Source organism: Pseudopodoces humilis, chromosome 28, assembly GCF_049639895.1.
Source record: "Pseudopodoces humilis isolate 2021_Gansu_Grassland_sample_001 chromosome 28, ASM4963989v1, whole genome shotgun sequence".
NCBI classification, from domain to species: domain Eukaryota; kingdom Metazoa; phylum Chordata; class Aves; order Passeriformes; family Paridae; genus Pseudopodoces; species Pseudopodoces humilis.
Window position 1 is genome coordinate 5,069,508 of NC_142227.1, and position 13,584 is coordinate 5,083,091.

Here is a 13,584-nt window from a genome sequence, read left to right on the forward strand (position 1 = left end):
AATAATAGCAGCTTTAAAATATGAGAAGAATGAATTGTTCTGACTTGTGAAACTTAATGTTTTCTTGAAGCAAAGCAAATGCTGACAGACCAACTGTTTCCATATCTGTTTAATTGCAGGAGGTTTTAGCTGCTCTCTGAAGAAGTTTTAGTCCTTGCATTGTTAAAATACTTCATTTACAAGTTTTGGTTATTTTTGTTCAGAATTTGCAGAATCTTGGATTCAGTGAGAGCACTTGGTTGTTTCTGGAGGGGGGAAAAAAAAAAGTGCTGTTAATTAGCTGTGCACTGGTGTTTGCTCCCAGCCTGCAGCTCACTGTTTATGGAATTCTCTGCTGCACATGCTCAGTGTTCTGTTTCAGAATCCAGCAATACTGATCGTTATCTAATTCGTAAAAGAACAGGCCTGAGACTGCCCCCCAGTCTGTAAAAGCTGCCTGGGAGCTGATGGAATCCATGAGAGATCTTTGTGCATCATCTTTAGTGCTTTATTTGCTTGAGAATACCCATGAGAACTGAAAAATTAAAAACTTCAGAATTTCCCTTCTGAGTAGCTTCTCCTATTTCCATGTCTCTGGCTTTCCTGCTATCTTAAAGATTAAGTATCTCATGATGTCTGTCTGAGTCTGTACTTAAGGGATGCATATGTTCAGTCATGATAAAATTACATAAATACATGATTTCTTTGAATGTTTTGCTAGGTGAGTGTTTGTCCCAGATGTTGCCCTTAGTGCTTCTAAGCACTTAGAAGTGGAGGCTTACTCTGAAGGCTGGTTTTTTAAGGAGTAAGACTCCTTGTTTAGTGATAGCAAGTCATAGCTGACCTACACTTTAGACTGTAAAATAAGCACAGAATCACCTGTGTGGGAAGGAAGGATATTTTCAGTGGGAAGAGACTTCAGTGCCTGAAGTTGAGAGCCTGCTCCACACTATTACCTGTAGCATCAAACACTCTGGTGTTAAGTTTGGTTAACTTTAACTTGGAATTTGACAGTGCTGGTAATTTAAAGTCCAAAACACACACTTGTGTGCTCAAGGTTGTTCTTAACCTCAAGAATCAAAAGTAAAATTGCTGTTATTGTTGCAGAGAGTCCTTGAGTGCCTGTGGACAGAACACTGGCTTTTCTCTAAAGTGGTTGCAGGTGCTGGATTCTGTATTGCTGCTGTGGTCACACCTCTGAATTTTGTTGCTACCTAATTTTTCATTTGCTTGCAACACTATTAGGAGCCGTTACCATTCGTCTCCATGCTTACTGATAATTCTGGAATATCAGTGCTGAAGAACTGGCTCCTTCTGAGCATTTTTTCTTCCTCTTGCTTTTGTTTCTGCCCCTCAATGTTCACATTACATTCTCTGTTCTCAAACTCTGTTAAACAGATGTGCATGCAGCAGTCCCTGAACAGAAAAATCCTATGGCACAGTTCCGCTTTTCTTGTGCCTTCACTTGGCATTTCTCTGACCCTGTGGCAGACAGCAGGAAACTGGAGCTGCAGAAAAACCTGTTCAGCTCCCTGACCTTGGTTTCTGGTCAGATAAGTCATAATATAGGCATGTGTGATAGAGCAGGTTGAGTGGCCTGGACAGGAGGGAGGGCACCTTTTTGCTTTTGTTGGAATTATACTTTTTGGATCAGTTTAATTCTTTTCAATGAAGTCAAAGCTTTTGGTGCCCCCGTAAAGTTTAATAATCAGAGTGTTTTGTGTTTGAAATTCCCTATATTGTTTGTGTTTGCAGAATTAAAATCAATGTTTAGTTGATAATGCTTGCTTTTTTGTAAAACATTGAATGATAACATACATTTCTTCTCAATTTGTTGTCTGTTAATGAAACATGGGGCAGAAAATACTTCTGCCTGGAATGTGGTTTTTCATGACTTACTGAACTAGCATAAGAAGCTGTCTGGAGGCCAATTACTGGCATTCAAGAATTGATTTGAAAGCCAAAGCTTGGGTTTGTTTGAGTAAAGTATTTTATTATGATCATTACATATGTTGCTGCGTTTTGCTTCAAGTGCAGCAGAGTATTGAATAATCTGTGTTCCATGTGTTAGGTTGTGGTTATAAAATATAAAGAAAATCCTTGAAGCCTCCAGACTGCTGATCCCTTTATCTCACTACTGATGAGCATTACAGGAAGTTGAAAGTATGGTTTACATAACCATTGATAAAGGTGTCACTGTGTGTCTGGTTTGTTGTTTGAGATGTGACAGCTTTTTTTTCTCCTTTTATTTTCTTTTTTTTCAGTACCTGTACACAAAAACTTGTGCACGGTAGATGAACATTAGAAGGATGCAGGGTTCCTCCTGATCGTATTGGAGGAATAGACTTCTGGGCTTTGCATTTCCCAGTTGGTGTAGTGCATTCCTCAGCACTTCCAGACATGGCTTTGCTTGACTTGTCATGAGTGAATCAGTACTGGGGGTCAGAAGGCAAATACTGGGTTGTTGCAATGTGGCTCACTGTACTTGTGTTTATGGCATGTCTTGGACATCCAGGATTTTCATATGATAATTATAGAATTCATTGGACACTGTTCTTTATGTCAGATCTTAATCAAACAGCAGCCACGCCTTGGGGCTTTGAACCTTAAGGAAATGTTAGAAGGCTGATTCCCAATATAGTATGGCACAGTGTCCAGCCTGCAATGTAACTTTTTGCTGGGTCATCTCCTGGCCTGTCATGATGATTGCTGATCATTGCCATTGGCCTGATTCCATCAATGAAATCCTCTCGTCCTGTGGCTCTGGCTCATGAGGCTGAAAGCAAGAAGTCTGGAGTTGGTCCAGTTGATCTGCACCAATCAGACAGTAGCCCTGCAGCACTGACTGCCAGCACAGCACAGCCAGACTTGTACTCTGCACTCATTCCCTCAGTGGGATGTGTATGGTGTTAAATGTCCATGCCTTGGAGCAACTGCCTTGTGCTAGAGATGATCCAGCAGAAGAAATCTGTCTTGTACTGTATTTTGCATGGGGCTGTTTGACTTTGCTGCAACATCCAGGTTCTGGGGTCTGGGTAAACATTTCTCCTTCAGTACCTGCTAATGCAGGAATCCAGACCTGTGGGCCCCTCTGGGCTTATTCAGTTTCTTGCAGCATAGATGCTGATGGCTCGTTGTGTTGGGATGTCTGACTGTGCACAGCACAGATGCTTCTGCTCAATAGCTCTAAATTTTCTAAATTTTTTCATCTTTAACCTGCTGTCCATGCAGCTGTACACAGGCTGTTAGTCCTTCTGGACCAAATGCTGAAGCTGAAATTAGTTGGTCATGAGTGTTTTAGTTTCTCTGTCTTCCCTTACTCTGCTGAAGTATTGGTACTTTCAAATGTGACTGTCCTAAAGCTCTGAAAAGGTTGAGTTAAATTTTTTTGTGGAATTACTAAAAACAAAAAGCTGCCAAACTCACGTGCAATGGTGGCAGCACATGGTAATATTCAAAATAATATTCCTGCTTATTGGAATAATTGTGTGAGCTGTGGGGTGCTCCCACCAGTGATACTGTATGTAACTGTCCTCAGAGTGCAAGGGGAAATAATTCAGCAAAATTACCACAAAGCTGTGTTGGAGGAGTTTAAACTGGATATTAGGAAGAGTTTCTTCGCCCAGAGGGTACTGGGGCACTGCCCAGGCTCCCCAGGGAATGGTCTCGGCCCTAAGGCTGCCAGAGCTCCAGAAGCGTTCAGACAATGCTTTCAGGGATGCTCAGGGTGGGGTTCTTGGGGTGTCTGTGCAGGGCGAGGTGTTGGAAGGGCCCCACAAGGACCATCAGTCCAACTGAGAATATTCTAGGGTTCTATTCTAGGATCTTTTGAACCATTTTCCCCATGTGATTATGGTTTCAGACGTCTGTGGGATCTATTTATTGTTCCTGACACCATATCCCTGCTCTGAGTCCCTGGTGACAGGTTGCTGTGTACACCTCGCTCTGTGCGGTTTCCTTCTGACAGTGATTGATTTTGTAAAGGAGGCATCCAACTTCCTGAGGGTTCCTTCCCTCACACCTTTGTACTGCCTGAGCAGGGAATGTTTTCCCTCTGGTACTCATGACTTTCTGCTCTAGTAAGTGTAGGATATGATCCTTCACACTGTTCCAAAGGCTGTCTGTACCTGTCAGCTCCCCAGACATGGCTCCCCCTGTGCAGAGGCTGGGAGGAAGATGTGGGCTTCCTCTGCACTCTGCATTTGCTTGTGTCAGTGTGAGTTCTGATGGAACTTAGCAAAGGTCCGACTCTCTGATCAGCAACTGTTGAGGGAAAAGGGAATCTCTCCACTGCTGCTGGAAAGCGTGGAGCAGAAAGGACAAGGGTGACTTGTTAAGGTTGTATGCAGGAATTTGGGGTCCATCTCAAACATTGCTGTTGTGATGGCTCACACTTTGCAGGCGTGCCGGGGACACCTTACTTACAGGACCAAAAGATGTCACTTTCAGGTAGTCGCAATTCCTCAGGAATGGACATAAAGCTTTACCCTTTCCCTGCCTTTTTCTTTTCATGTATTCTCTGGAAGACTCACTCAGAAATTATGCAGCTAAAAAAGAAATGAATGTCCTTGTCCATGTGAGCTTTTCAAGCAGAAAGGGGAGGAGGATTTTACTGCCCAGCTGTCAGGTGCTGTAGGATGGTGAGTAGCTAGCTCAAGTTCATGCGACAGGGCAACTACTCATTTCACCAATGCAGTGAACTCAGTCTAGAAACGGAATTCTGAAGTGTTCTTGTTTGTGGAAAATACTTAAGTATTCTCTTTGGCTGGAATAGATTCCTTTTGCATGCAAAACACCCATGAAATTGTTTATGCAGTTTTGCTGTTAACTGTGGAATTGGAATGCATCATTACCTCTGGATTTTTTTTTCTAGCTCTTTAATCACATTGGGTGGTATGCAATTTCTTTAAATGTGCATTCAAGAATGCCTTGTGGCAATGGTTAACTTAATGAGAAGTGCAAATGGTTTGCAGACAAACTGCCCTTGTACTGAAAATATGAACATCAGCTTTGCCAGCTCCACTTAATTCCCTTTGTCATAAAGGTGGCCATATAAACTGCCTTGGAGGTAGTAACTGAGTTTTCTCAAGGGTATAGGAATACAGTTAACCTAAATCAAGAGAATCCTGAAATATCCTGAGTTGGAAGGGACCCATAACAATCATCAGTGCAGCCCCTGGCCCTGCCCAGACCCCCCAACAAGCCCACCCTGAGCATCCCTGAGAGCGCTGTCCAAACGCTCCTGGAGCTCTGGCAGCCTTGGGGCCGGGCCCATTCCCTGGGGAGCCTGGGCAGTGCCAGCAGCCTCGGGGGGAAGAACCTTGCCCTGAGATCCATCCCAAGCCCTGGCACAGCTCCAGCCCTTCCTGGGCTCCTGTCCCTGTCCCAGAGCAGAGCTCAGCCCCTGCCCCTCCGCCTCCCCTCGGGAGGAGCTGCAGCCCCCGAGGAGCCTCCCCTCAGTCTCCTCTGCTCCAGCTGAACGAGCCAAGTGCCCTCAGCTGCTCCTCAGACCCTTCTCCTCCAGACCCTTACCCATATTTCTAACCCTAAAGGTTGCCTGAGTTCTTTCAGAGGGATCAGAGCACAGCCCGTAGAAGCAACAGCTGTAGCAGCAGTTCTTGGGCTCTGCTTTTAAATATTCAGGGCATATCTGGGATTGTCAGTGGATTTCTGGTGCCCCTCTTCTGACCCAGAGTGCTGGCTGCTGTCAGGATGGGATAGCAGCAGGACAGTTGGACTTGGAGCAGGTTGCTCTGAGCTTTGTCAGGTGTACTTGACCAAAATGAGATTGGAGTTTTTGTTTTGGTTGATCCCTTCTTGAAGACAGGACTTGTTTAGCTGCCCCTTAGGCCAGGCCTATGTACCAGTCTGGTCTAGAGCAGAGCTTGAGGAGCACTGTGAGCAGGCAGGGCAGGGCAGGGACCGGGCATTCTGCTGTGTTCAGCCCATGTGCACTCAGGGCTGCTGCTGATGTGCTGTGGTCTCCAGCAGTTGTGGCAGCACCTGTTCCTGGAACAGCAGAGGCCTTGGCCAGAGAAAAGCTGCCTTGACTGAAAAGGATGGTGGGACTGTGCAGGGGGTGCCTGGGGCCTCTCACTCAGGCTGGGCAGATGGGTTCTTAGTGCTGCAAGTGAGGAGGACCTGTGTCACCAGGTGAAGGGCCTGTGGGTGTGTTGAAAGCCAGTCCTTGAGTTTGGGGATCATCAGCACCAGGTGCAGCTGGAGGGGAGTCCCTAGTGAAGTACCCAAAGGTTTGACATCAGGGCCAAATCTGTTAGAAATGTTGGTCACTGAGCTGGCTGATGGTTCTGATGGCACAGTTGGTGTGTGCGCAGCGATGCCAGTCTGGGAACAGTGGCTCGTCACCAGGTCATGGTGCTGCCACTCAGAGGGACCCTGAGAGTGTTCTCTGAAAACTTTGAAGCAGGGCTGGCACAACAGGCAGTGACTCCTTGCTGTTTTGGGGTCATGGGTGTCCTTCTACTCTGTCTGGATACACTGAGAGGGTTAAATATATCCCTCCTTACCACACAAAAGTCATAAAGCCAGACCATTCCATGGCTCTGCTTCCTTTGCTTTTTTTTTTTCCCCTCGTCAAGCTGCACAAATGAGCCATGTAGCACCATCTTTGGTTGTGTTCTAATATTTTTCAGCATGTTTTTAGGGGAAAGTATTGTTCCACATCTTATATTACTTTCATTCTCTTCCAATGAAGAAGCTGTATTTCTGCAATGTAAAAGTTGGGTTCAACTCAGCCTGCAATCAGGATGACTGAGCACTTGCTGAGGTTTTTGTACTGTAGTGTTTGCAGGTAAAGTGTTGTTATTTGAAAGTTAAAATTTCTTCCTCAAGAGAAGGAAGAAGTGATTTTTTGAGCCCTCAGCATCTTGAACAGTCAGATTTTTGTTCCAACAACAGGTGAACAAATCCTGTCCTGTTTAAAGAAATGAGATCTTGCAGTAAGTGGCAGGCATTTTCCTCCCAGACTCCTTCCAAAAAAACAGTCTGTGGTATTTCTGCACAGTTTTGGGCCTGGTGCTGTGTTCACTTTACAAATTCTTTTCACTTCACAGAATCTCAGATGCTGGCAGTTCATCTGGAAAAGGAGTCCTGGAGCAAATGAAATTAAATCTCAATAGAGAAATGCTCTGGAGCTGAGAAAAAGGGAAAAAATAAAAAAGAGAACATATAGAAATTATAATTATACAAAGAGGCTTTGTGAAATAAAATTAATTACTAAAAAACCTCCACCCTTTTATTTTCAGGATTTAATGCTGTTATTCTTATGGTTGAATTTTTGCAATATTGTGGAGATGGTGAGATCCCTGTAAGCTCTCTGACCCAGGGTTGACAACAGACACGTCAAGTTAGCTTTGTAGCTTTTGACTTTTTCCCAGAGAGGTGTCTGTTTGAGTTGCTTGTATTCATCTGTTTCAAGGCAAATACTACTGATTTTACATAAGAAGAGGAGGCAGCTTTATTTGTAATTTGTAATGTTTTGCTGAGTTGTTTGAAGGTCAGGCTTTGGAAACCAGCTAAATGTGCTTTTGCCCTTAAAACTTCTATAAATGAGACTCTCCATTGTTTGGTTGTGAAGAGAAAGAGAGTTGTGTCCTAAAGCCAGGGGAAGCAGTGGGGACACATTCTGGTCTGGAAAGACATTATCAATATAATTAGGTATTTTCTTTGTTTCCTTGCTAGTTCCTTTCTGTTGCCATCAAGTGTCTGTTCAGTAAGATGTGCTGGTTTGAAGTCTCGAGCAGAAGTGGGAATTGGCTCAATGAGCAGTCTGGGCCTTAGTTACAGGAACTGCAGCAAAGCTGGTTTCATGTCCTGTAGAAGGAAGGTCCTGATCTGCTGCATAAAGGGTGAAACATGGAAGTGCTTAAAATATAAACCTGAACTTTCAGTTTTGCACTCTGTGTAGGTGGAGCACAGTGCAGTAATTGCTGGTGTTTGTGTGACTGACCCAGCCCTACAAAAGCACAGGTGCTTCCCAGGGATCTCTCCAGGTTAGGCACAGCCCTATTTGGGCTGTTTGGCTGTGCTGAGCTTTGCCCCCAGCCTGACACAGACACAGGACTGTGTGGAGTTTCTGGTGCTGTCTTGGTGGTTCAGGGACTAAATGATAGTTTTGGGCAGCATTTATGACTTAACTGGAGATAAGGCAGATGAAAGTATTTCAGAATGATTAATTGTTGCTTCGACAAATTCTTTGGGTAAACAAAAAAAATACTTGCTTCAGGTTCCCAAAATCTCTATAGGAGAGGCCAGAATATTTTTGGTAGGCAAAGTAAAAGTGAAATTTACAATTAACTGCTTCAGTACCTGCACTGAAGCTCCTGTACTCAGTTCTGTCTCCAGTAGTGTGTTTTCTGGAACTCACTATGGTCACCATAGCACAAGTGGTTGTGTCAGAGACACAGCAGCTGTTCAGTGTTACTGGTGGGGTGGATGAGAGGACATTGCTGAACTGTGGCCTAGGGGATTGAGTAAGAGAAAATTTTTGGTTCAAGCTATCTGTATTAGCTTCAGCTTCATGTGTTTCCAGAGTAGCTGAGATACATCATCTATACCATTAATGAAGGATTGAGTGCAAGGCTGGAGCCTCTCTGCTCTGGAGCCAGGCTGGGAGAGCTGGGGGTGCTCACCTGGAGAAGAGAAGGCTCCAGGGAGAGCTCAGAGCCCCTTGCAGGGCCTAAAGGAGCTCCAGGAGAGCTGGAGAGGGACTGGGGACAAGGCCTGGAGGGACAGGACACAGGGAATGGCTCCCACTGCCAGAGGGCAGGGCTGGATGGGATATTGGGAAGGAATTGTTGGCTGGGAGGGTGGGTATGGATGCTAAATATGAGCAAAAGCAGGGAGCACACCGTCTGTAGAAAAGCAGGCCGCATAACTTTCTCAGTCTCGCCTGAGAAAGTGGCCTGGGCAATCATAAGGAGGAATTAAAACAATCCTCAGAGATAGAAGACAGCCTTGCAGCTGCTGTTTGTCAGTTTCTTGTTTTCTTGCAAGAGAAGGTCAAGGGGTGGTGTACCCCACTGACCAGTGATGGTGATGTGTTAGTTCACTTCAATAAGAGTTTTACCTTTCTGTACTTTGGCATATTGGTCTATAAAAGAAGATCTGAGGTAATAAACCTCACTCTCCTGTTCAATTCACAAGAGAGTCCGTGCTTCTCGCTGTTCCTAATAGAGTGACAGGAGGGGAGGCCCTGGCACAGGGTTCCCTGAGCCGCTGTGGCTGCCCCTGGATCCCTGGCAGTGTCCAAGGCTGGGTTGTATGGGGCTTGGAACAGCCTGGGACAGTGGAAGGTGTCTCTACCTTGGTCACGGGGTTGAATGAAATTGTCTCTAAGGTCCCAAACCATTCCATGATTCCATAATTTCCTGTATTTTAAAAAACATGGTATGAATTATATGCTATAAGTTATTCTGTTTATTACTATTACTATTACTGTCTATATTGTGATGCTGGAATTTGATCAGCATAGACAGGAATGGAAAATCATGCTATTAACTGTTAGTTTTGAAAATTGGTCATTAAATACTTCAGATGATTGTTCCCATCCAAAAATGTGTTTTGACAGAAGTCCTTCATGATGCTGCTTTCTTTTTGATGTAATGACACCTTGCAGTATGAAAACAAAAGGATGCTAAGGATGTAACAAATAGCAGGTGCTATTACTGTGCTAATACTGCACAGTCAAGTATTCTGTCTTCTGGCTGTACAGGATGCTGTTATCCTTCTCCCTTGGGGCACGGCTGGCTCATGCTCCATACCCTGATTCCCAGCTCATTTTCTATAGAACAGTCTCCAGCCAGTAAGTGTCCAGTCTGTTGTTGCTAGGGTGTCTTCCTCCCCATGATCAGGACTCTGTCTGTCCTTGCTGCATTCCACAAGGTGCTGTTGGCCTGTCCCCTGCAGCAGCCTGACCCTTCAGTCTATGACAGGTTCCTCCCAACCTGGTGATATCTCCAGTCTTGGTGAGAGTACATTCCCATCACCTCCTCTACAGCATGGATAATGAGGTAAACTTCAGGTTCCAGTAGAGACCCTGCAAAATCCGCTAGTTCCAGGCATACAGCTAGAGTGTGTGTGAGGGGTGTGTGTGTGTTTTTGTGTCCTTTTGAGGATGGATGTGGTGTTTACCTTCCTTGCAATTTCCTGATCATTCAAAGATGAAACAGTTTTGGCAGGGACATGAACCTGATGCCTCATCACCATTACAGAGAGCCCATTTCATCCCCCCCATGGGTTTGTCTGGGGGCACTTCACTCAACCAGTCAGTCCCTGGCTCAGTGTTCATTCACTGGCCTTTCTCTGGGAGCTCTTTCCAAAGTGCAGAGTTCCTGTTAGACTCTGCTGATGAAGTGAGGCTCAGAAAGCATCCTGTGCCCCTCTGCTCAGATCACATGTTAAATCTGCTGCCATACTTCCAGCCTTGTGCTGCTGGGACAGCAATGGAACATTTTCTTGTTACCCTTGATATTATTCTTTTGTTTCATTCCATTCTTTTCAAGAACTGCATTTGAGTTCTGCCATTCCTCAGACACAGGGGACAGTGTTTCCGAATTCCTGCTTTTGTAGCTGTCACTTCTTGTGTCTCCTGTGCTCTCTGTTTCCCTTGGAGCTCTGCCATGGCTCCCTGCTCAGCCAGGCTGCTCTGCTCACACATCTGTGTGTTTTCCTGGCTGTTAGGAAACAGGATGCTGTATGTGTGCTGTGACTCTCTCGGCAGTTAGGGTGCAGTCTTTTGATCACCTGCTCTGCCAGTCCTACCTTGCTGCACTTCTGCATTGTCATAAAACTTTTTGGGAAGTTTGATGCAGGATGGTTGTGTTATTTTGTGGGCTGATGTGATTCTGTAGGCCTGGTTATACAACAGTGTAACTGCTGAGGAAGCCCACACAAGGCACATCTGAGCACTTCAATGTGTTCTTATCGTCAGAAACTATAGCCACTGCTTTGAATTCTGCTGATGCCTGCTATTTGACGTGGTACATGTCAATGCATTCACACATATTTAGGCTCTCTAGTTATCACTCATAGCACAGTTTGTAAAGCCAAACAAAAAATTCAAACCCAGCTCACATCCTCCAAAAACTGATTCCCAGTTCAGAAAACAAGTTCTAAACTAAGTTGCCATCATGCTGAAGTGCACTGACATAACAGGAGCCAGGTTTGATTTCGGGGTTTCTTATGGAGGACAGGATGGGGAGGATCTGAGTTAGCTGCTCTCAGTGAAATGCACTGGTGTGTATCAGACTCCTCAGTGAAGCTAGAATTGTCAGCACTGGGCTGGGAATAAGGAAGGAGCTGGTGACTGAAGCCGTGTGTCTCGGGAGCTGGAAAAGGAAGCAGGGACATGGACAGAAACCCAAGTGATGCACGGAAAGAAAACCAGTGCCCTCTCTCCTGAAAGGGCCTTTTATTATGGAAACAAAACTTGATTCTTTCTGTTGAAGGACTGTAGTATTTTGCTTAAAACTGGGTTTTGTAGTTCCTTGGTTAATTATTCGTCCAGATAAGGACCTACTTGTTGCTCTTTTTTAGCTTTGTCTCTTGAGTTAATTTGTATATATGTATATGCAAGCTTTTAAAAATATTTTTTAATTTCTGTCCACTAAAATGTTTTGAAAACTGTTACAGCACCAATTTTCTTTGCACTGCAGGTTTCTATAGCAGGCTGGGAACATCAGGAGAAAGCAAAAAAACTTCTCTCCTTGCCTGGGGTAAACACTTGACAGCAGTCATAATGCTGTGTAAATGCCAATTCCTTATATATTTTCTGGCATCCCTAGCAGATAGGTAGATTGTACTGTTTTGGAGTAAAATTATAAAGCAAAGACCATTCCTGTGCAGGCATCCTGAGGTGGAAATGTCTCCTGCAGTGACAGGATTGTTCTGTGTTGGCCCAGCCCGGGTAGAGATGAATGCTGGGCACTGAGTGGGAGGAGACGTCTGAGACTGGTGCTATTGCGTATTTTAGAGCAAGTTAAGTTAATATATGCTATCAGTTTTGCATGGGTTGGGTTTTTCTAGCACTTAAGCACTATACGGTCATGTTATACTACTGTAGTTTAAAGGTGGTAAGTACAGACGCAGTCACTGTGTGGGGGTACTTCGGGGACAGACACTTGGAAGGAGAAATGTATGTAAGATCCAGGATAGAACTTGTACAGGAACAAGTGGACACAGAATATGTACACCTCTGTCCCACTGTAAAAGGAGAGTGTTGGCTGGATGCTGTTGAATGTGCTTTCAGTCAGAGTACCTGGGACAAAAATCAGAACTGCTTTCTATTGTGGGCTTGTATGTGTGTTAGGGCACACTTTCTGATTCCAGGGACTGGACCCGAGTCACCTGGTGCCTTTTGCTCCTGGGTGTCCATGAGTGCTGCAACTGTATTGAATTGACTTCAAGTTCCTTGTCATTGATCTCAAATGGTGCCTAAATACATAACCTACGTGATGCTTTGGAAGGAAACAAAGTAGTGTGGGCAGCAGGGGAGAGGGGAATTCTGTCCCTCTGCTCCACTCTGGTGAGACCCCATCTGCAGAACTGTCTCCAGCCCTGGAGACCCCAACACAAGAAAGACATGGACCTGCTGGAATGACTCCAGGGAAGGCCATGGAGATGATCTGAAGGCTGGAGCCCCTCTGCTCTGGAGCCAGGCTGGGAGGGCTGGGGGTGTTCACCTGGAGAAGAGAAGGCTCCAGGGAGAGCTCAGAGCCCCTTGCAGGGCCTAAAGGGGCTCCAGGAAAGCTGGAGAGGGTCTTGGGACAAGGGCCTGGAGTGCCAGGACAAGGGAGATGGCTTCCCACTGCCAGAGGGCAAGATTAGATGGGATATTGGGAAGGAATGTGTTGGCTGTGAGGATGGGGAGGCCCTGGCACAGCTGTGGCTGCTCCTGGATCCCTGGAAGTGCCCAAGGCCGGGTTGTATGAGGCTTGGAACAGCCTGAGATAGTGGAAGGTGTCTCTGCCTTGGGCACGGCATTGAATGAAATTGTCTCTAAGGTCCTACCAAACCCAAACTGTTCCATGATCTACAATGCTATGGCTGCTATGTTCTCTGGGAACTTGTTATAAGGAAAGGATACTCAGTGTACTGAAGACAGCATAATAAATTTAGGCGAATGGAATTTAGGCTCTTCTTCACCTGGCAGGAGAATAGTCCCCCAGTCCTCCCCAGTGCAGCATCCATTCAGGAAGTGACAGTCCTGACTGCCAGGTGTCACTGTGGGTCACACTTGGAGGGATTAGTCTTGTTTGGAGTATATTTCCCTGGTCTTTAAGGGCTCATTTCCATAAGTTTTAGTAGGACCTAGTTCTGTTTGGTAGTTTGCTGGAGTATTCATGTTTATGTGACTTTTGGGACAGACTGAAAACAGTTGTTGCTCTGAGCCTTCGGAGCAGGCTGGACCTGTGAGGGATGTTGGATCCTTCCCATCCTTGGAAAAGTTATTGCCAGTTGTCCACCTGGTATTTTTTCCCTCTTAAACTTACTTTTGTTTTCTTAGTCTGGAAAAATAAGGTAGGGTCCAGGTGTTCAACATTTTTCTAATTGTTCAATTACTCATTTCTTAAAGAGGTAAATAGT

The 13,584-nt window shown here is 45.2% G+C and overlaps 1 protein-coding gene across 3 annotated transcripts in view; it reads left to right on the forward strand.

The window, feature by feature from the left end:
* The window catches only part of ELAVL1 (ELAV like RNA binding protein 1), a 43,734-nt gene that overhangs the window by 14,644 nt on the left and 15,506 nt on the right, over nucleotides 1-13,584 (forward strand). The gene's annotated exons all lie outside the window — the stretch shown is intronic.